Source organism: Pezoporus wallicus, unplaced genomic scaffold (assembly GCF_028554395.1).
Source record: "Pezoporus wallicus isolate ANWC-B61680 ecotype Strahan unplaced genomic scaffold, APGP_CSIRO_Pwel_v1 contig_4191, whole genome shotgun sequence".
Lineage (NCBI taxonomy): Eukaryota > Metazoa > Chordata > Aves > Psittaciformes > Psittacidae > Pezoporus > Pezoporus wallicus.
This window is the reverse complement of record NW_026641383.1, coordinates 6,041,505-6,062,966: the sequence shown is the minus strand read 5'-3', so window position 1 is coordinate 6,062,966 and position 21,462 is coordinate 6,041,505. Positions and strand designations below refer to the sequence as shown.

The 21,462-nt window shown below is 41.7% G+C and overlaps 1 protein-coding gene across 4 annotated transcripts in view; it reads left to right on the top strand.

Annotated features, from left to right (window-relative positions):
* Positions 1-7,881: 7,881 nt before the first annotated feature.
* PLCB4 (phospholipase C beta 4) overlaps positions 7,882-21,462 on the top strand; it is a 198,791-nt gene continuing 185,210 nt past the window's right edge. For 2 of the 4 annotated variants that reach the window (XM_057423497.1, XM_057423496.1), the window contains exons 1-2: positions 7,882-8,202; positions 11,627-11,824. The gene's annotated coding sequence lies outside the window, so the exon portion shown is untranslated. The remainder of the gene's footprint in view (positions 8,203-11,626; positions 11,825-21,462) is intronic. The other 2 variants (XM_057423494.1, XM_057423495.1) reach the window with 1 other exon arrangement.

Below are 21,462 nucleotides of genomic sequence, written 5' to 3'. Positions count from 1 at the left end.
GAAGCTGGAATCTTCCTTTGCATCTCAGTTCCTCCTGGCTGCAAGCACAAGAGCCTCTCTCTATCTCCTTCAGGCCCACCCACTGGCAGCTCTTTAGGGTTAGGGAATAAAGTACTGGTACACAGCCCAAGGAGAAAGCCAGAGATTCCCTACTGCATAACTGATTTATTTTTTTTCTGATGTAGCTTGTTGTCCAGGTGACTTGAAGGAAGTCCTTTCTTCACTGGTCTGATGATAGAGACTGCTTCTGTGGCAAGGGCAGGTTGGTTACAGACACCTCCAGATACAGGGTTAAGGGCAGTATTAACACAGAGAAGAGAGCAAAAAAAACATTGGTGGCCATCCAGTAGGAAAGTTACCCCTGGAGTTAGCAAGAACATCACACTGTTGTGTGCTGCTACAGAGAGCCAACCCCTGCTCAACACCAGACAACAGACAAATCACTCTTAACTATTGAAGAAGAGGATGTGGCAACTATTCATGTCAGAAGGAGGGAGAAGGTGGATAACTGCAGTTCCCTTGGCAAACCCGGTGCATGTCAGATACCTGCTGGCTGACTATACTCTGTTCATGTCAAAGAGGTCCCTCAAAAGGCACCTCCTGTAATTCCCACCTCACTGGTCTCTAGGAATCACCCTGCCATTGGCATTGCATTGACGTTGCATTCTTGCTGTTTGAGTAAGGAACGTATCCTGCAGTAAGCATGTATATAAGCATTCAAGTGACCAGCCTTCCCTGTACCTACCAAAGTGTGGCTGCTTTGCTGTCTACTCTTCAGATTTATAGCTTTGACAGTTCCTCTGGGGCTCAACCAGCTGCTATCTTATGCATTGGTGGACTCCTGCCATGTGTCACTGCCAGTATATGAATTAAAAACAAATGCTGAAAGTAAGGTGAAGAGATAAATAACTGCACAGCAGGAGATGTGCTTAAGCCCACGCAGTGGATGTGGTGTGACTCCTTTCTAATAACTCACTGTCCATCAGGTCACCATCATACACAACAACCTGCAGATGGCTCAGCAGTGGGTGGCATTAATATACTTGGGCTCCTCTGGCACACAGGTGTCCCATACTGTCCTTCCCACCCTTTCTTTTCACTAGCAGATTTTCCCACCCTTTCTTTTCACCACTTTGTTGCTGACTGTCAGGTGAAGTGAGCAACATGCCCTCACTGTCATAGAGAACATATCTGGCTGGCTCCCAGTGGGCTTGTACTGCTTTGCTTGGTGTGCAGGAAAGATAGGCGACTCTGCCTGATGTCACTGACTTTTTGCAATGGTACTATTGCAGAATTGTGACAAGCAGCAGCAGAATTGAAATATCAAGGCTATTCAGACACTTTGCAGATGTGTCTTTTTGCTTATGAACTACTCTATCCAGAGTCATGGTCTGATTACTCACACTGCTGCTTTCAAGGGACATCTCTGATGTTGAGGCAGTATGGGAAGCCCCTTGGTACTCTGCATGTGCTAGGACTTGCATTGTACAAATGCATGTACAGAATCAGATGACATCTAAATGCTTAACTGCACTTTAGTGAGATCATGACATCATGCAACAGTTTCTCAAGGAACAGTCAAGAAATAAAATAGTCTGAACCCAGGAAGGTATGTCTGTAGAAAGGGTGTACAGGGTAATGCTAAAGTTAAGTTACTTTTCCTAGAAAATCTAAAGGAAAATATAGAGAAGAAGATTCATAAAATGTTTATATATGACTGGGAGGGATCTTCCACTGCAAGAGCTATATCTCATAACCCATGGTAAAAACCTAAAACCCACAAACTGCGGAGTCTCTAGACCTTACTGTTTACATTGAAGGGCTATGGCAAAAACTAATGTTAGAGAGCATCTCTGAATTTCCCACTTAAATTTATGGATGTTGAATTTATCTCTATTATTGTAAGTCAATAACAAGCATGGGTGTTGAATTGATGGGACTGAAAACAGAGGACAGTCAATTGCTAAACTCAAAAATCACATAAGATGATGCATGGGTTGGATTGTTTTGTCTTCTTCTAGGGTTGAAGTTTTTCTTTAGACGAAAAATTCTTGCTTTTTGCATTAATAATTACAGCTGAGTACTTCTGAGTGAGCGCAGATTTGTTACAAATGATTAATAAGATTTCCTATATGATTTGCAGTGAGGAGGTTTTAAGTAGTCTGCTTGCCTTTCTGGGTATCAATTATAATACTGAATAGTGTTCAGCTGTGGTTGTGTTGATATTCCTATGATTTACCTGCAGGCAATGCCAAACCCCTTTCAGCTCGCCTGACAAAAGTCAACTTCATTTGCACCACTGCAGGGACCGACCCAGTAACCAGAGGGGAGGGAGTACAAGCAGGTTTGAGTTCAGCAGGCAACCTTAGTCTTATCAGCAGTGAGTAAATACAGAAAGATTGGAGGTCAAATGCACTCTCTCATACATGTCTGGGGTCAGTGAGGCTTTGCTCTTCTTAAGGCAATAATGAGAAATGATCTTTCAGAAGTGAGAAAGGAGCCCCAGGGCTACCTTGGGCTGTTGCCTCTAGCACATAGTTAAAGTATGGCAGCAACACATGCTGCCCCTATTCAGGTCACAGCAGATGGGAATGGGAATGATGATGAAGGCCAGAGATCCTTGTCTCGCACACACAGAAGCGGACTGGCTCCTTGTCTGAAAGCCTTAATAGTACTGTGATATTTTGATACTGATGCTGGGGTTTTTTTTGGGAAGGTAGAGATACTGGTGCCTTAAAAGATCCAAAAAGTATTGTTCAATGCTAAATTTAATTTCTTGTCATTAAACTGGGCAAAGAAACTCAACCCCTTTCTTCCCACGTCCAAAGGAAAACCACAATCTTATTAGCAGCATGATCCTGAAAGCTGTTTTCCTCCCTGCTGCATTATCCAGCTTCTGGAGGAACCCTTCACCAGCCCCATGCTTCGGCCCTGCTACATTCAGAAGACCTGGAGCACAAGCCTGATATCCCAATACAACATGGAGACTATTTAGTATCCTGAGTTGATTTACCATCACATTTTTGAGTAGTAATATTCTTTTTAATAAGAAAGACCTCAAAAATAATAATTGCAATGTCTGTCACTAATATTATATTGTAGGCAGAGGAAAAACACTGCCTTTGTTCCCACTCATTCCTATTATGTGCGGTTTTGCATGTGTTGCTTCCTAAAAAGCCTATGAAGAACCTATCATTCTTTCTGAAAGATTACCGTAGATAATTTTATTTTATAATGAATCAAGGATTTGATATCGGAAGAAATTTTGCTTGTCAAGAGAGCTGCTGTTTAATAACTTTGTAATAAGCTTTTTTAAATCAAAGCATTTGATGGGATACAGCTCTGCAACACAAAAGATATCACGGCTGATACAAATGATTGGGACCAGGAATCATCTGGAACATGATGGTATTTACAGGTGTGGAAAATAAACCATCTTGTGAAAATAAACTACTAAAACCAAAATAAAGCTTCAAGAAGAAAATCTCTTTCATTTTGTTGTGTCCTGCTTAACCAAAATATTTGTGTAGCTGAGCATTTTGCAAGGGAGAGCTGGTAGAGACATCTACAGTTAAAACTGCCAAGACTTTCAGTATTTTGCCAAAATTTTAACTACCAGACTGAAATATTCCACGCTTGCTGTCTGCCTCAAGCTGCAACAAAACGGTTCAGCAATGTTCACAAAAATAGTTACGAAAAAATAAAAGCACTCTTAATGAAACTTATTTGTCCCAGCCATCTTTTTGGAAGTAGATGTGAAATCAATGGATGTCTGTTTCAGTCTGCAATTTGCTTCTTGAGTGACCGCTGGATTGCTTTTCGTATTAGAGACGCCTGGATTTGGCTGCAATGTAAGACTTGGAAAATCACTAATATAAGTGCTATTGACTTTACTGAGACCAGTATTTTATCCATCAATATCAACTGCAGTACCGTTACTGGCAGATGATAACACATCGAGTAGAGCCTTTTGGCATTAGAAGCAGCGGTGAAGTCCTCCCTGGGGAGCGTGCACATGAAAAGCCATGTAGCTACGTGCACTGTAGGTACTGTATACAGCACTGAGCCCTGGTTAATAACCCATATCATGAGGAATATTATCTTGAGCATCATCCTAATGCAGTTTCCAGTAAGCTCTGAGCACAGGCAGAGCAACCTGCCCCAAAAGCCTATGCTGATGCACTACCTCTGGCATAGGAAACTGTTCTTGCGCAGTTTGCAGGATGACAGCAGATAAGGATTGAAAAAGATGAGAAGTGGCCTCTTAAGCTTGCACATGTTAAAGACTGTGACCGAGAAAAAATGTCTTTCATTGCAAGCTCTAAAATCACTTGTGTCACAGTGCCATAGTATCTATGTACAAGAAGACTAAAATAAAAGCTGCAATATTTGATCAGATATTTTATGACAGTACTTGATTACGTATATGAAGCTTTCTTTAGTATTCCACATCAACATATTTAACTAGGAGCATCCAGGCTTAAAAGTAAGGAGATTAATGGTCCGACAAAGAGGTGGTATAGATCAGATGCTGGATCAACATGGGCTGTATCAGAGATTGTCTGACAGTGAGCTAATGGTACAGACCCACAGCTTCAACATTCTCAGTGAATTTTGCATCTTCAGACTTCAAATACTGAGTTTCTACACCTAGTGCATACTTTCAATCACTACATGTGCTGAAGTTCAAGGAGAATTTTGCCTGAGACAACCTGGATATAAAACACTGAGAATAAACTCCTTTGTGTGGATATTCTGAGACACAGTGGGATTGCGGTTGTAAAATGTCCTGCACCCTTGTATTAGATAAGAAATAAAAGCAAAAGGTCATGATACTTTACCAAACTTCCAATGTCTCTAGAAAAAAAAATCATTTTTAATTAGAATATGCTGCAGATTGAGTTGTCTGAAGGCAGCTATAGTTTTCTGCTGACATGATCAGGTGATATGGAGCTCTACCTGTACCAGAGGCAACCATTTCAAATATACCAGGTTTCATCTGATCACTTCAGAGGTTAGGATTTTTCTGCTGTGTTTCCTGGGGCATTTTGTTTTCCACTGACATGAATTGTTGGCACTGTTCATCTTTTCCTATGTCTTTAAAAGTCACAAGGGTGAAATCATTAGCATACTTTTATATGTACTATTTATACAGTTAGAACCAGCCAATGTTGGCCTGTACTGACAAACCACTCTTAATGAGAGAAATGCTAATATTTTGCAAGGAAAAGATTGAAGCAGTACAGCTGTATCTTGTCCACAAGAAGACAGCAAGTCAACCTAACTGTAAAATCAGAGGTTCTCAGATTCACTATTAACTCATCCCTAAGTGGCCAAGTTACACTGACTGCTTAAGCCAGGAGTAAGTCAGTGGAAAAACAAAGATGAAAATGCAGAAATCCAAGCGTGTAAACAGATGCACCACAGTGGAACTCGCGACACAGAAATTAATCTTGATATGTGGGCCTGACCCTGCCACTTAGCTGTGTGGAGAGTTTCAGACCCTCCATATGGCCTTACTTTCTATAATTTTACACATCTTTCAGTGAGAAGCCCACTTGCTGTTAAAACTGACATTGTCAGTACCTCTAGTTTTCTTGCAGAGCCATGGTCCTGACAGCTGTTCCTTTGATGACTGCCCTTCTTTCAATGAGTAAGTCAGGTCAGAGAGCTGACATCGGAAAGGAAAAGACTGCAAAAGAACAAAGAACAGCTTTTTCTAAAGAAACTATAGTTCCACTAATTCTGAGATGCCTCTATTTGTCTGCATTTCATGCCGTTTCCCAAATATTTAAAAGTCTCTATGTTCTATAACTCTTCTAAGAATCACAAGAATGAAGATAAGAAGAGGCCCGGTTTTTACCTTGGAATAAAATCCCCTTGCACAAGCAAATAATCATGACCTGTTGTCACATAGAAGCCATTCTGGGGGAGAAGGAGATAAGAAATCACGGGAAAAAGACAACATTATGGACCAGAATAACAGTGTCTGTGCTTATCACCACTGCCAGCTCTAGAGGTCTGAACACAAACTACATAGGGATTCCTAGCGACAGTCCAGTACTGTTTGCTAGTGAGTAAGCTGTTATACCTCACTGGAATTTTTTATCACTACTTTTATAATAACTTACTTAATTTACATGCAGCCCAGTGGCAAGAAGAAAAAAAAGTAAAAGGCAATGAAAAAGACATGGAGCACATCACCTGTAAACCCACAAATGGATCCATTTCATTCATTTAGAAAAAAAACACTTCTGGAACCACAAACAAAGCCCTCTTCACCTGCACCCTGTCCATCTCACATTCAAGTTGATGTCCTCCATTTTTAATAGCTATAATCGCTGCTTCTCTATCCTGAGTGTTAATTCGATCCCTTTAGCACTGCCAGCAACACTGGCCTTCATCCAGCTCATGTGCTTCTCATGCAGGTTTCTTTGTTACGTCCCTCCCACACCTCCTTTGCACAATATACCCAGCCTGAGCCTTAGCTGCAGCCTTGCTCCCCTTCGTGTATTTCTGAAGACCTACCTCCACCGCCATGGCCATGAGGAATTTCTAATTGAGTAGACATAAGCAAATACGAACATCTGGTTAAGATAATACTTACCTCAATTACAGAACCCCCTCGGCCTGTAGGTCTGCCATGTTGACAGGCTGTCCCTGAAACCATGTGTCATCGTTGCTGCTGTTCTCAGTCACTCCTTTGCTTACTCCTCCATGGCAGCTCCAGGAACATGGTGTCAGTTCTTGAAGGCAGTCATTTTTACCACATCCTGGTACAGCACTTGGCACCAGATGGGGAGGGGAGGTCTTTATCCAGGCTGCATTTTTACAGTTTATGGTATAGGATGTTCTGTCACAAGCTCTGGCAACTGCATTGCCAGATCAAGTAGTTCATGGCAATGCAACACCTTTATTGCAACTGCAGCAAAACCAGTTAAGATTTTCCTCCACTGCCTCCACAGCTCACCCTAGGTATCTTCTTCAGCTGTAACGTGCTACCTCTCCTTGTTCCTCAGTGCTGCCACCACCTCTTGGGGCAAGCGTCCCTTCAGGGTGGCCAGGCCCCAGTTCACAAATGAAGTCCAAGATGGTGGACAAGGGAATCGTGCTTCTGCTTTTTGTTTTTGCAGGTGTTTTATGTTTTACCCTTGACACGGAGGAAAACACTCCTTGTAAAATTGCGAGGAGAGAGGGAGGACCGAGATCAGCCACATGATAGCGAACAGGGAGAAGCACAGGGTGTTCCATGGGCAATCCATGGCAGTGCTTTGCAGCTGTGGAAGGGCTGCTCAGAGGAGGCTGGGAGAGGGAATCCTGCACTCCTGCCCGTGATCGCTGCTTAGCTTGCTGCCCAGCGCTGAGCATTCGCTACATCTCACCTCACATAAACCTCAAGGAGTCCAACAGTCATTTTGACACAAAACCTGTGAGAGTTTGGCAACCCTCCAGCGGCATCTGAAACACCTCGTTTTCAGCTGCGTGTTGCTGCGCTGAAGCCCTCAGGCCTGTTGAAACAGAGGGGGATTTCCTTCTCGCCCCTTCAGCCGCTCTTTAAATGCGTGTAGTAAATACAGGCACGCCGGCGCGGGCATCCCCACGGAACACCGCCCGCGCGGTGCCGTAGTATGTGTGTGCATGCATGCGGCCATGTGTAGAGCGGTGCGGTACGTGTGCGTACATGCTGCTGTGCCGCGGAGCAGTGCGGTGCAGCCCCGCTGCTCCCGGGGCCGCGCAGGCGGAGCTCCGCGCCCGCGGCCCCGCCGCCCACTTGCCATGCGCTGCCCGCGGCCCTGCGCGGCGAGGGAAGGCGGGTGCCCGCGTCCGGTAGAGGCGGGCGGGGGGGGGGATCGCGGCACGGCTGGCCCGGCTGAGGCGGCGGCGGCGGCGGCGGCGGCGGTGGCGGCGGCAGTGGTGGGGTTTCCCCCTTTCCTGCCGCGTTCCTCCGCGCTGCGGGGGTTGAGGCGGGCGCGGCGACGGGGCTGCCGGGGCGGGGGAGGAGAAGGGAGGGAGAGGAAGGAGGAGCTGGAGCCGCTGTGAGGCGGGCGGGTTGCTCTCACACAGGCAGACACACACAAGCAGAGTGTGCGGAGGAGGAGGAAGGAGGAGGAGGTCGTCGCCTCGGCGCAGCCCCGGCACCCTGCGCAGCGCTGTGGGGCCGGCGGCGGCGCCCGCCCCTGCCTTCCCGCCCCGGCGGCTGAGGTAAGGCTCGCGCGGCGACCGTTGTGGGCGACCGTTGTTGTTGTTGCTGTTGCTGTTGTGGGGGCTCCGGGTCCCGCCGGTAGCATCGCGTCCTTCACGGACCGGCCGCGGCTCTGCCCCTTCCCCCGGCTCCCCGCGCCGTCACCTTGGGCTTCCCGCGCCGCCCCGGGGCAGCCGCCGAGCGGCTCTGCCGGCTCCGGCCTCGGCGCACCGGCCTCAGCGGGGATGGACTACACGTACGTGTGTGTGTGTGTGTGCGAGGGGGTTCATATATATATATACACACACACGTATATATGTGTGTGTTTCTTATCTGTGTGAGTGGTGATTTGAGTTATTCTCGTCTTCGCTGCCAGCCGTGCAGCTCGCTGTAGTTTCGGAGCGTATCCGGATTTTGTCAGTGCTGGGCAGTGTGACAAATGTTTCTGTGTAGTTTAAGTATAACTTTCTTGTGGTGTTTTTATGTCCTTACTATTTCCTTGGAGAAAGGGAAGCTCCTCTTGGAAGATGTTTGTTTTCTCACAGATGCATTGAAAGGTTTCTGGTGGTGCAAGTGCTTGTGTTGCCTCTGTCTGTGTGTAACTCGCACAGGTCTTTTGAATCACTTAGTGTTAATTTTCAAAGCACGGTGCAAACCCAGTGTTTCTATTTGGCCAGCAAGGCTGTGCACTGTATTTGATGCATGACTTTGAATTATGTGCAGTCGGACACCTGTTACTTAATCCTGTTTATCCTTTCCAATTACAGTTATCCAGCCTTGGTCCTCTTTTAGTATCTGAAAGTAAATGATGAATATCCCTTTTTGCTGGCATCTAGTAGAAACCCAGGAATCTAATGCATTTGTGAGGTCTGTAATGTGTGTTTGTGAGGTAATACTTTGTCAATGGGAGGTGATTTTGGAAAGTTAGAGAATAATCTTTATCTCTGGGGGAGTTTATATAATGTTAAAGTGTCCGTGGGGATGCATCTGTAAGGAAGGCAGCAGTAAGGGCTACACAAAATCCACTATAAATCCTTAGTAAAGTGTGCATCATGTTCTTTTCATAGGTAAATAATGTTCCTTTGTGTTTCCCAAACTTCACTTGATATTGCACCATGGAATTTTCAGTTTAGTAACTGGAGTTAATTGGGATCCTAGAGAAAATGTCGCATTTCTGATTCCGCAGGAGGATGGAGCAGATTCTTTCGTAACACGTTTGTGTTGGTGGTTGTACTCTGTGGTTGTCTTGAGTTTCAGCAAGCTTATGATACTAGTTGCTTAAGGTTATTTTCTCTAACTTCTAAGAGTGCAATGTCGACAGTACTTGCAGGGTTTTTCTGGATCAAGGATACCTCATATGGCTGCATACCACAATAATTATTGTTATATGGAGCTGAGCAATTTGTATTATACAGAGACGGTTTCTAAATAGGGCTTGGGAACACATTTATTCCTCTCTGCAGCTGATAACTTTGTGAAGTAATTAAAAATAAATTACATGTTTCGGGGGTGAGGATTCTCTTCCACAACTGTTAATAGCCCTCTGCCTTCAAATGTCAGTTTTGACTCATCTCTTGATGATACCACTAAAAACCAGGTATTAATATGAAAGTCAAACCTCTGGGGAAAATATAAGTGCATGTAGCTGTCAAAATAAAATTTTAAGACTGATTTGATTGCTGGATGTGGATGCGTACTTGTTAGAGTAACAATGCCTTCTATTTTATAGACACGCACCCACGCGCAGGAGCTTTGTTCTAAAACAGTATTTTCTGTCATGAATTTATGCATAACCTACACTGTGCTTTTTCTTAGCATGCAGGGAAGAAAGAACCTTGAGAGGGAAGAGAGAAAGACCAAAAGGGGGAGGAGAGAGCATTCATATCTATTTCCCTTACTGACAGGGGAAATACCTCTTTGTTACATGTTGCCCAGAACCACTGGTTATGTTCTGCTTTCACCTTTTCTGAAATAAAGGCGAGTTGTTTGGGCTTGATATATGCTGCTGACTTCTGTTGCAGACTTTAGCCATTTGTTCCAGTAATATCTGGCTGTGATGATGATCTTTGGGCTAGACTGTGAGTCTGTCAAGTATTTATTACACCTTTCTAGGGACCTGTGTCTTTATTTTCACCAGGTTTACATATACTGTGTTGAAAACTTGCAGGGGTATAACTTCCATGCTTACTGAGATGACTTACTTCATAATTTTAATTTTTAACTTGTCATTTTTGTGGTTTACTTGCATTGTTCAGTGGTTTTACTTCCCATGGTGTTTCCTTCCTGTTCGTAATTTGCTGAAAACTGCTGTCTGAAACTGAAGCTTTCATTAATATTTTCCTTAAAATAGAGTTAATCCCTTTTCCAGAGAAAGGGACAGAGGAATGCTTACCAGGATTTTAAAAATGAGAACAAAAACTTAATGTAGGCATCTTACCCAAGAGCGACTAGTTATGAACGTCAATACCTCATTGATTTTAGAGACGGTAGGAGGCTGGTTTCCTCTGTAGTTTCAGTCATCTGTCCCATTAGATTTGGGGAATTGTTGTAAATTGGTTTAGAAGTGAAATTTTCCAAATTGTAAAATCTCTGGTTGGTTGTAAGTGGAAATCATTATTAAAGGTTGCATAAGTGTTATTTGCAGGATGGCTAATCAGTAGCTTGGGCTTAGTTCCATTCCCTAATAAATAGATGCATTGTGCTACTTCAAAAATTGCAAAATTGATGGCTTGAATAGATTTATTAATTTTGCAAGATCTGTAATGCATCCAGTTTCGGGAATACCCTTTGATGTCTGCAGAAGTTGCACACAGTGGAGATCTTTATGATCCAGACTGTTAATTCGTCAAAAGTTTCTTGATTATACTGTTTAGGACCTCTAACTCTTATGAAAGATGCATGCGTAACACCACATCAGAATTGCCGAAGTGCATGCATCAAAGGCTCAGAAACATATCCTTCAGTAGGGCTCTGTGAGAGCAGGCTTTGTGGTCCTCTTGTTCCTTCAGAAAAAGTGTGTGAGGATTTGACTTTGCTGTGTGATGTTTGGACTTTGTATTTCCAAAGATCTGACCTCTACAGGGGTTGAATATAAGGGATGGCAGTGGTATAAATACTGTGCTTTGACATAAGCCAACCTGCTTTGCTTATGTTCTTGCCTTGTAAGCACAAAGCTACAAAATCTGTCTTGTTGGTCCTCATCCATCTTCTAATGGTAGTGGTTTCTGGAAGTTTTGTATACGGATAAAGAGGCTTGTGAAACTTCGAAAGGTGGCAGATTCCTGGCCATTCTTTAAGTGATTAATTATGCCTAGTAGCTTCCACATTCCAGAAAGACATGCTGGTGTATCTTGAGTACCTGTAACAGGGCATCGCAACATGGGGATAGTATCAGAACAGCCCTTTTGCAGCTGTCCTCGCAGTGCTGACTCTGGGACTCTCTAGTTTTCAGGACAAGATGCTCCCAAGTGGCTAATGTGAGGCACAGAAATAGATGGTGCAGCACAATTCTGGCTTTCGAGATTCCTCTCTGACAGACTTCTGGATGAGGAGTTGTTGATCTTTTCACTGTGAGGTTGTCATTGCTGGGATCTTGGAGAAAAATCACTAATTACATCCCTCCTTTTTAAGAAGCTTATATAGGTTAGTGAAGTGCTGTGATTTCTTTGTCAGTTTGGCTATACAAGTTGTTGTAGGTATCATCCACTGAATGATGAACTCCTTAAAGCTCTACCTGCACAACAGCAAAAGAATCTTGATTTTTTTCTTTTTTTGAACAAGAATGAAACAAAACTATTTCTTTCTCCTGAAGAGCCAAGCCTCACTGTTCTCTTTACCTTGTTAACTAGGCTTGGATGAGTGGTATTTTTGAATGGTTGTAATGTTCTTGTTTCACCTCAGGAGTTTTAAGAAGCGCTGCTCACTCTTCCTGTGGGGGGAATGTGTTCCTGGGAAGCAGTGCAAGTGTCATGAGTTGCCTTACAGTGGTGTACCTGCTGATGAAAAGGGAAAAATACAAAGTCTCCAGCTTTCAAGGCCATGTGCCTTTTTCTTGGTTTTAGGTTTCTGTGACAGGTGGGGCTATTTGATCTCTTTTTGGCTTCCCATTCTTTTCCATTGCCAGTTAATGGTGTTGAGCTTGGTCTTGATCCTGTCCCTCCAAAGGCTAAGAACTAGTCATGGGACAGACAGCATAGATGACAAAGACCGTATGTAGGGTATGGAGCAGTCTTGTTTGTCTTCCCCTATTTCATGACCAACTCATGTAATGAGTAGGTGAATCCATAATCTGTCTTCCTGCAGCAGCTGCATGGTCTCTGATAGACAATGTATTCCAGAACCAATAAGTGCTCCTAGTTCCTGATGTTGTCTCTTATCTTTATAATATCACGTGATCAAAACTTCAGTTAAGTAGGTGCATAGCAGCTGTCATACATCTGAAGTTAGGGCCGTTTTATATGGAAGCTGTTATTGTGGCTGTTCAGATTGAATACATTGTTCCATTGTTCTCTTCAGATGTTGTACTGGTAGATCATTTACTTGAAAAGCTTTAATCTAGGCTGTGTGTTTGTAATCTGGTGTGTTTGTGTGTAATATCCTTTAAAAATAAGGAGATTAACAATTTACAGGTGTTGTCCACCTATCAAATAGTTACATAAAAGCACTTTATACCTGCAGTTGGTCTAGCAATATGCCGTCTGAGAGAGAATATACAGTCAACTTCAGAAATGTTTGTGTGCATTTTGGTAAGGAGGAAATGGGTATGAAAAAGGTATTAAAAAACAGGCTATTTAATCTTGAAGCTATAGATAAATTTCCTTTTCTAATGATTTCTGTATTCAACTGGAGCACATATACTCCTGCAGACAGGAAGCAATCGGTCAGAAGGTTAGTGACTAATAAAGGGGGCAAAAAGAATAAGGACTTGAAAGGTTAATAAGAGGCATCTCCTGGATTTCAATGATCTCGAGTTTCCAGGATCCTGTGAACAGTGTGATGTTGTGTAAAATAACAAGTAATAAGGAAGCTCTAGGAGATGTAAGCTATTGTTTTGAACAGGATAGGTTGGATGAAGTAGCTTCTTGTAACAAAGTGGTGATTCCAAAGCTCTATGGGGTTTTCTATTCCTGTTTTCGTCCTTCTTGAGCGTACTTATTTCCCGTGGCTGAAATAGTTGTGTCTCTCACATTTGCTCTTTGGTTTTTCTTCCTGAGCTTGTGGAAATATTAATTATTGATGCTGCTGTATGTGCTGTACTTGTTGCATATACAGATCTTCTTCACTCTCCTCTTAGCTGAGGCTGTGTACTAGATACAGGATGCTTGCCTCTGTCTCTGGTGTTAGGCATCTGGGCTGCAGCTGCCAAAAGGGAACAGGGAGGAAAGGAACTGATAGCTGTAGCAAGGGACTATTTGTTTTGAAATAACAAATTGGGATAGAAGTACTTTAAAAAACCCACTAAACAACAACAAAACCCCCACAAAACAAAAAACAACCGAAAACCAAAGCCCCAAACAATTTTGAATATTGATACCTTCATGCAAGTTGCTTTTTTTTTTATGTAGATGTGATGGTAATTATGCATTACTCTTTATTCTTCAAGAATTCCTCTCAGAAAAGAGAGTGGAAATGGAGGATGAATGCCTTATTGGGAAGTAGAAAATAGAGCCATGGGGTGGTTACCCTGCCTGGGCTAACATGGTTTATTGAAGCAGACAGAATTGGTATGTTTTCTATGAAGGACTGTGTTCAGGGGAGGTAAAGGAGAGGGGAGATGGGGTGAGAGGCTGTGAATTTGAAGCAGGTTTATTTGCAGAGATGACAGTGAGGTGTAACTGTTAAAGTAGAGATTGAATGGCACAGTGGGGTGATGAAATGGACTGTTTATTGCTCCTAAACCTTGACTGGAAGGCAGATAGAGGCTGTTGGATGATTTGATGTTTTGGTTTGTTGTTTGAGTGTTTTTTCGATCTTGAGGATTAGTGCAGATTAATTGGGTGCTCTGGTGGATTCGGAGAGCTGTACTGCATGTCTGACATCAGCAAAGAACAGACTGAGTAATTACTGCTTTCTGCTCTTTCAGTCTGTGTTACATGTGTACTGCTTCCCTAGCAAAATATGCTTAGGAGTAATTGTCATACATTAAATGACAAGGGAAGATGGAATGTGATTGCAGGTATATCAGAGCAGATTGCAGATTAGGTGCTGCAGTCTGGCATAAAAGCTGTTAGTTGCAGGTAACATGAATACTTTGGTGGTGCTGCTCGGCTTCTAATTTTCACATTGGAAATCTGTATCTGTGCGTGCTGCCAGTGCAGGGAAGCTCTTGGAAATTCCCCTCAGCGTGTCTGCCATCCCTCACATGATGCGCTTATCTGCTTTGATTGGAGAATTCCCAGGCTGAAGCAGAAGGTGGGGGTTTCTGAAGGCGCGGAGGGAGAAGAGAGGAGGGGGGAGATGTGACCTGGGAGAATAATTGAGGGCTCAAATAGGTCAGTCTGAGTGCAGAGGAGGTTTAGCTGCTGCTCGTGTATAGGGGGGATTGTTGGTGGTAGCATGTTCTTCCAGACACAACAGCTGGGGTTGTGAGACTCTGGCAAGGTTTTCTGCTTGCTCTAAGGCTGTACGTCTGCATTTACCCTGGGAAAGGACTGTTGGTCCTGAAATCTCTCTGCTGCAACTGAACTGATTACAATGATTTTTTTATTTTCCAAATCCTTCAAATATGGCAATATCTAGCAGAGTCTGGCTGTTCTTTTTGCTGATGCTCTGATTTTCAGCTATGAAATACATAATGGCTTGTTGTTGACCTGTAATTATAGCAGGTGGCAGGGATGAGAAATAATTTCTGAGAAGACCTTGGCCCAGGTCAGGACAAAACAGAGTTTTTTAGTTGCACAGGTTGCTGCTCCCCTGCTTTCATACATCATTGGTATAATTTTGCTAGCCTCAGGCAGATCCTTGTCTACTTGGGTACATCCTAGAGCATTATGTATATTTGGCCCTGTGTGCTTTTTTTTATTCTTTTTACTTTTGTTTTTTTTTTTTTTTTTTTTTTTTTTTTGTCCAGACTGAGGAAATCCTGGAATCAACATATATGCCTGGTCTGGCTGACAGGTATTGATAAAATGGTCTCCTTTGAGAGATCTCAGTGAGAGCATAAGGCTAACTAGAAAAACTCATATAAAAAGAGTTTGTAAGTGTGCGCCATTTCACGTGTGTGTCTTCATACAAGAAAATGTCTTACAGTTAATTTAGTCTTTGCAGGAGGTAATGAAAGTCTTTGCACTGCCCTTATGGGAGGGAACACCATCTCTTCCCATGTTGAATTAATGAGGACTGACACCTTGGAAGAAGCATATGATACTTAACTGGACTTAGAGTTAAAAAGTTTGTGTAGTTCTGGTGAGCTTGGTAACCAGTACTAATGCTTTTGTGAATGCGTGTATGGATTGTGTGCATAGGCCTGAGAACCCCAAATGTCTCTCGTGCCACCTTAGTTGTTAATTACCTTTGTATTGAAAGAGAGGTGATGCTCTGGCTTGAGCAGGTAGTAAAGATGTAGAGATGCTTAGATGCATCAGTCTGGCGCATTTTGCTTTTATCTCTGTAGAGAACTGTGTGATCATTACTATGGAGAAATGTTGAATGTTCCTCCTGTATGTTTTTCTTTGGTTCATATGGAAGGTATAATCTTCATTTTGACTACTCTGGTTGAGATCATTTAGAAGAATTTGCATTAATGATGTCTGCACCGCAGAACTGTAGTCTCTGTGTGGCTAGAGGAATCACAGCTCGCTTAGACCTTTGTCTGGTAGTCCGGATCTCATATAGGAACTTAATCGCCGTTTCCGCTGTTTCTTAATTTTCAATGCTGATGCTTTCACTGAATTGCAGACTTGGAAAAAAGAAACTGTGTTGGGTTTTGGCTACAGTGACAATCTACTAGTTGATTTATTTAGTTTTTTTCCCTAGGTTTGTTGGGTTTTGTTGTTTTTAAAGATAGATAAATGGTGCTCTCCAAGTTTTGCGCAGCTCCTGTATGTTAGTATCTAACAGCTTTCCTGTGGTGAAGTAAAAGCCTTGTGTAAGTGGTTTAAACCCAGTCAGGCACTGCTGAACCCAGGACAGTAACCTAAATGCAATTCCAGATGTGGAGAAATCACAAGTATATTCTTGCAGTATTTTTTTTTTTTTGCTATACAAACACATGTATTTTGTAAATGCTTTTTGTATTTTAAAACACATTAAGTAGGGTGAAAGCAATACTGGCATGAGGAGCTGTGAATTGGTGTGGGCTATTTCTGGAAGAAAAAAGAAAAAGAGCTTTATTGCTAGGTTGTTGGGTTTTGTTGTTTTGTTTTTTTTTCGTATAATGATCTTTGACGCTTCAATTTCCAAAAGTAAATCAACTGAATCAATCTGTCAAGAAATACATGCTCTGATTTATATATCTTTGATTTAGTTATGCTCAGTTAAATAAACAGTGCTCTGTAATCTTCACTGATCTCATCCTGCTTTCATTTCTAATTTATCCTTGAAAAGACACTGCTCACTTTAAATTTAGTACAACCACCTCCCCTCCCCACAGTAGAGCAGCTGAAGATGAATGTTGTGCAAACAGATATAATCGCAGCTCTAAGGTATTTGATACGTTAAAAACATCTATTGAATTGATCTGAAATTACGTGGAAAGATAGGTAGATCTTCAGGTAATTTTGAATCACCGTTGAATGATATGGTCAATAGTTTTCCATGATCTGGGTGCTGAGCGATGTGGCAATTAAGGCATTTGGGAACTGGAAAGCAGATTCTGGAAGTCACAGAAATGTCGCAGGTAGACATGGCAGAGGGAATTACATTGCTGTGTTCACTGTTACATTATAGAGCTGTAAGAAGTTGGCTTCATCCAGTGTAATTTAGTCTCAGAATGTTTGCTGTATGTTCTCATTCTCTCCTTTATTTTTTTTTTAATGGAATTGTTTTCTTTACAGAACACAATCTTAGTACAACAAACTATGAGAGATTTTCCAGTCATATAGAATTCCATTAGCCTTTTTGTGGCCTTAGTTTTTGAATTATTTAATATATTCTATTCCCTTAATGAAGGCTGCTCGTATCTAAAAGAATAACCCCTAAAAGAATAACCTCAAACTTTAGCAGCATTTAAATACTCATGGAGACCTTCATAAGTAATTTGAAATTTCAGCCAATACTTGGATTGGATCTGGAAGATCTGTGGAAGTATTTCTTCAAAGGACTGAAAACAGTAACTGTCAGAGTCTGGTGTTGGTTTTAAGAGCTCTAAAGCTGTATACCTAAAAGATATAAAGCTGTAGAGCTGTGGTATTTATTAGGTGGGGTACATCTCATTCTTAAAAAGTAACTGGTAATTTAAATGATTGCTTTTCTGGTAATATTGCTTAGTTTCATAAACCATGGAATCCCTCAGTTGCTCAGCATTTCAAGTAGCTGTTTCTGTATACTTGAAGTACAAAGTTCTGGCTGTCTTTGCAGAAGCTGAAGTAAAGGTAATACTTCTCCATTCACTTTAAACCATGTAAAGGCATTCTACTTAAAAATGACTGAAAGCAGACAGTCCTTTTCTCTTTCCATCTCTTCATGCTATCCTCACATCTTGGGTTTTAGAAGCTAAAGGATATGGTTTTAAAGGCTTTGGCAGGTTTTGCATAGCTAGGTAGTCTTCAGTTCCACTGGTAATTAGCATATCTCTTCATCACTGAAAACATTATTTTAACAGAAGTTGGCTTTTCATGGTCAGGAATGTCTGTTGATAAAGTGTAGGTGTTACAAGCATGTAACCTAAGCTACTTTGGAACCTTGCTAACAAGTTCCCTTTTATTCAAGTCAAAATCACTGTGTGCCTCATCTGAGGTACCTTTTGGGAGGTTCTTGTAATTTATCTGTTATTCATTAGTGTAATACTGTTGCGACTGGGTTTATGCATCTGTGTTTTTATTACAGAAGGTTCATAGGCCTAAATTGTGTGTGCCCACTCACTGGTCTATTCTTTTGATTTTTAGAAAGGAATGTAATAATAGAAGAAGTTACTGTGTGACGAGTACATCACTAGAGATGTGGTTTGTTCTGCTCTCAGTGCAGCTCATTCTGAGCAAAGCCCATGAGATGAGGATTGGCGAGATGGAGTTCTTCAAAGAACTGATGAGAAAAAAAGGAAAGTTTATATACCCTGCTTATTTCCTCCTAGCATCTTTCATGCTTGTTTGGGCTTGATATGGTAAATAGCTCTGTGGATCATGTCAGCTCTGCTGCTAGTATTACTTTCCTATTTGGGCCATATTCTACCCTTGCAAAAGTTAGAGCAAGTCACTTTTTCCCTTCCTTGTGTCTTTCCTTCTTTAGCAAGAGGTAGGGAAAGGAATTGTATGCCCACAAAGTTGTCTTGAGATGCAGGTGCTCCTGACTGTAGCACTGGGCTGACATGTACTTCCTAAAAATGCTCCTTTTCAGAAAAAAACAGCCCCTATTCTGTGAGATCAGATGTCAAAGACTACACTTTCTCAGGATGGAGAGAAATTGCTGGTCTTATAGAACGTTGCATTGAGACTGATCTGATTTCTTCAAAACCAATTTTTAGCTCAGCTTCAGCAGAGGAAGGAGTGTCTGTTAGAACACATTTGATCCTATAGTAGGTGTGGTAGTGTTACTGGGTTAGAATCCAAAACCTTTTGTGACATAGGAGGGATAGAGGCTCAGCCTGAAAGGTTTTTTCTTTGCTGTTTGATACGGGTTTAGTAATTCCACCATGTAGTCCTTCCTTCCTCCCTGTATCTTTTGGACATAGGCATATCTGTCTCTAGTGGACTTTTAAAATGAATTTCTTTGTTCTAAACCTGGATTTTGGTTAAATACAGTAAAAGACACACCCCCGCTGTTCTGATTATGGTATTTTTTCAATGCTTATCTTAAATGTCAGGGTAATGCCCAACACGAAGGCTCATTGTCTTGTGAACAGTGAGAGACGCAACAGCCTTCAGCAGCACGCATCAGAACAATGTGCGTACTTCCAGCTTTGCCCTTAAAGTATGAACTGAAGCACATCCCTGTATTGACACTTACATTGTGCTGTTAGATAGGTTTGGTATGATCCCTTAAGGATTCTTTCTTCATGTCCTAAATTGTAAGGATAGTTCCTGCCCCAGAAACCTTGCATTATTTATTTTATGGCATTTATTATAATGCAGCCTTTATTATTTTTTTAACCTCATTGGTGCTTAGTCACTGATACCTCAGATGAGAGAATGCACTGCAACATAGTGTTTTTAATTAGAATATATATACGCTATTATTTTATGTAAGTTAAAAAGAAACAGCATCCACATTGTTCAGTTCAACGTGCTGAAATGTCTAAAGCTATAAACCAGCTTTCAGACAATTTTATATCATTTTATATTCCAATTGTTGAGACCTTTTTAAGTGTTGTAAGAGGGTTTCACGGAAGCCTGCAGCATACCTGTTAGCAACAGAGATTCTGGAAATTACTTCTTAACCTTGACTTGCAAATGAAAATGTAGCAAATCAGGGACACGGACATGTACTGTACCAGGACGATCTGCCAGGAGTGCAGCTTAATGTATGGAGCAGGCATTGCTCATACTGCTTAGATTGACATGTCATGCAGTATTAGAGGTCATTGTGTTTTAATACCTTTGTTATGGAAGAGATCCAGTTTTGATTTATAGCCCAGCAGTAGCCAAGTTCTATTCTTTTCATGTTTAGAAGTATAATCTGATACAGGATATTTATCAAGCAGTCTTTCTGCATATAATATTTGACAGTAGTCTTCCAGCAAAAATGTAAATGTGCTTCTTATTGTTATTTCTAGGTATGAGGATTCCCTGTGTAAACCTTTAAGTAGCAGCATAACTCAGAAGTGCCTTTTTTTGGCAACTGTATGGAGATAGCCTGAATCAGCAAAGCTTGCTTAAAGGGACACTCAAGTCAGAAACATCTATATATTAAAAAAGTACTTCTTGAAATGAACTGGGGTAGCTGCAGACATCAGGCCTGTCACTGAACATCTGTGTCAGTTTAGAAACTAATGTATATGGGTTGTGTTGTTTCTGTCTCCTCCCTCTTTTAGTTCTGTGAAAGGCAATAAAGAACAAACCCTGAACAAGCTCGACTGCACAGTTGGATGAGAAAACAAATAGAAGAGACTGGGCAGAAACTGGACTCCGATATACAAAGCATAGATCTAGAAAGATGTTTCAGCTATGCTAAAAATTATATGACACTGCAGTCTTACAGCCCTCGGTGATCTAATAGTCATTCTGAAATCTTTTTTTAGGCATTATACATACTTGTTAAAAATGCTTCTTACCCCAAAGAATTTATAACACCACTATTGGAGGAGTCTAGAGCTGAACACCATTTTTAGTACACAGGCAACAGAATGTAAGTGTGAAACAATTCTAACTACATGTGGTAAAGATCAACCTAAAAATGTAAGCTGCATGTTTTAATAGTTTTTGATCAAGTGGCACTTTAAAAGTTACTGACTTAGCTTTGAAGTGTAAATTTTTACATTGGACAAGCCAGCACAGACTGGTACTGGCTACCATCAGAAGAGATTTGCTTCCATAGAGCCTGAAGCATCAGGCCCAGGGTGTTTGCAGAGTGAGTCTCTGAAAACCTCTGTTGCAGATGTGTAATGCTTTGATCTTTTTACTAGCCAAATAAAGAATTCAACTGATCTCTCCTTTTTTTTCTTTGGGAGAAACCAGTGGACAGGATATCTTGTTTGCCATATCAGATTCTGCCCCAAGGAATTGCATCAGTTTTAAAAGAGAGGCATTGTACTTGCAGCTTAATGTTTAAACTCGGTGTCAAAATGCTACAGCAGAATAATGCAAACCGATAATGGAAATGGTTTTCTTGGGTGGATTTCAACTCCTGTGCTAGTATCTGGTAGAATGTATTTACTTTCTTGCATTGAAATACCATGCTATTTCCATCACAATAATGTCTCTTTTAGCTAGCTGGTTGCAGCCAGATTCAGAGATAGTAATCAAAATTGTTTTGAAATGTATCTCTGTTTATTACAGTGTAAATTTTGCTTTTATGCTTTATATTATTCAGTGACTAAACATGTTTACTTTGAATGGGGTATGTGTTCTAGTTGGGTAGAGGCAGAATAAAAGTGTGTTTAAGCCAGTTGTAATTTAATTTCAGCTCTGTACCTTTTCTTGAGACAAGGGAAGCTGCTGGCATTTAGGCCATGCAGTGCATTATGAAGT